The sequence below is a fragment of the Athene cunicularia genome (assembly GCF_003259725.1).
Source record: "Athene cunicularia isolate RWA chromosome 18 unlocalized genomic scaffold, athCun1 chr18_part1, whole genome shotgun sequence".
NCBI classification, from domain to species: domain Eukaryota; kingdom Metazoa; phylum Chordata; class Aves; order Strigiformes; family Strigidae; genus Athene; species Athene cunicularia.
The window spans coordinates 13,568,148-13,570,632 of record NW_020799123.1 but is presented as its reverse complement, the minus strand read 5'-3'; positions in this window follow the sequence as shown (position 1 = coordinate 13,570,632).

Sequence of the window (2,485 nt, the reverse complement as noted above, 5' to 3'; positions counted from 1 at the left end):
CTAAGAAACAAAAAACAATTACAGTCTGTAGACATTGGGATAGTTACCTAACCAAGATCATCTAACCAAAAAAGGCAGAAATTATACTACAGTTAAACTTACAAATAAGATATGAGACTATTTTAAATAGAAATCTTGAAGATGCAGTACAGTTTTAACTATTCCTTGTTTGGGTTTAGTCCTTACAAAGTTTGCAAAAAGTATATTAAAATGAGATGCACACAGCTGAGTTTTTAATGAACATCACCTCACAGCTCTCTCAAAGTCAAAACTGGATTTCACCAAATCCCTGTTTCATAGAAAAACTGAAGCCATTACCACAGTTCAGGGATGTATTTGACTTTCATAAATATGTAAGTGCTACATTAAAGTCTGCAGGATTTTATTTTTTTTTTTTTTACAAGACCTTGTTCCTTGAAGCTCCTGGACTATTCACTTTAGGAGACCTGGATGCAAAGTCATGGTGCATCACCAAGTATTCTGTGCAACAGTAGACACCCAGGCTTTTTGTTCCCTACTGGGGACAGCAATACAGCCCTGATGCACCGATATCTTGAAAAGATAGATCCCTTTGAGCTTCTGATGAGCTATCAGATTTTACGCATCAAGTAAGTACCTAAGCTAAACTGCAGTGAAAATCTGCATGGGCAGTTTTTGTGCATGATGGGAGTTAGTAACTGCAGCAATGCTCAGTATCACTGTCTGCCTGAAGCAAATTCTTTCCACTGTTGTTATTATCAGTAAAATTTTATAATACTTTGTTTGATCTTATCTTTCACATCTTCTGTATGCAGCCATAAGCACCTTTGCATAGAAAAAAAAAAATATTTTCTCCTGAGAATGTTATGTACTAGACAGTAATGCTGCAAAGTTTTAAAAGAGAGCGATGAGGCCTGGGGGTACAAGACACTGAAAAGGCAGATAAAGTGTCCGGGTATGTGAAGAGTGCAGGGAGGTACTGCATCACAGCAATCAGGTTTTTGTAGGGTCTGCATATTATAGAAAATGTTAAAGTGAGCTTCAAACAAGTTACACATTAAATCTTACATGTATAAAAACTGACCATTTCTTTAATGCAATTGATTACTCCTATTGAGTCAACGTTTCTCTATGATAGTACCTAAAAGAGGAGTGCAACCACAGCTGCACATCAGAGAAGATGTTCGTTGTTAAAGAACGCTACTGCTTTCACCAGCATAGGGCTGCACAGTGCTTGTTGTGCACTGGGAATGACGTAGCTCCATTTCAGAACCAGACTGTATGGCATAACAATCTAGTTGATGCAGACTTGTCTAGACAACCGAGGACCAAATGCATGTTTGTTAATAGGCCTGTATGAATGTACTTACTATGGCATTCAAACCAACACTCTCACTTCTTAGAAGAAACAACTTTATATACACGATGCAGAAATAAACCTGGCCATGACTGTAGCTGTTCTATTACCCTGGGCTGTACAAGAAGGACAGTAAGCCTCATACTACTAGCTTAACCTCTTGTTTTCTGTAAATCAAATATAAACAGAAAACAATTTGTCTTAACATCACACAACTGGAATGTAAAATGGTTAAACATGAAGCAAAACAGAATACCTCAATGAAACTGGACATCTAGGTGCCTGCTACTGCAGATGGCTGATCTGCTGACTGCTGCAAGAGTATGTAAAAACACATAGATAGCTTGTTAGACTGGGCAATTTCTGCACCAGGCTTTGGGCCACTAAATGGAAGTCTTAAGATGCATCTCTAGCAACTCTCCTGACACTTTTTCCCAGTACTGTATGATACACGGTATCAAGAATTCTTAAAAAAAGGATTGGGGGTTTTTTTTAAAGGAATAGCCAGATAGCACAGAGTAGGTGCACAAAGTGTAATACTTTGTGACACTGGTAGCTCTAATATTAATGATGACAGGAAAAATGCTGATTCAAGTATCTCTGCTCAGGTGCATTAGGAACAGGTATAAGATGCAAAACTAAAGGAGTCCAAGGGGCAGGAGGCATCGCCGCTCCCACTGCTTCCCAGCTGTCAGTCAGAAAGTGTCATTTGAAGTGAATGTTTAAAACCTTGGAGGAAGGGTTGTGTAATTTTTATGCTTTTGTATTAACCATCTAGTGGCAACACAAAGTCAGTAATAATACATGGGCATGTTTTGTTGAGAAGTAGCAGTTTCCGCAGGCTGGACAGGAAGGCCTATGAAGGAGGGCTCGCGGCATTCGCCCCCGTGCCGCTTCTGCACGCGGGGGGACGCCTGGGCCGAGCCCGTAGCAAAGCTGTTCTGGGGGCATCTCTGCAGCCCGCGGGGCCGGGCCGGGCCGGTAACCGGCACCCAAGGCGCCTCCAGAGGCAGGTGTCTTGCGATTGACCGCCGTTAAAGCTACTTGACCGCGCGCTCGGTGCTCCCGGGGCAGGGCTGTCCAGGCTTCCCCGCGTTTCTCCGGGGACGCGGGAAGTGAACGCGGCACCGGCGCACCGACCCCCCCCCC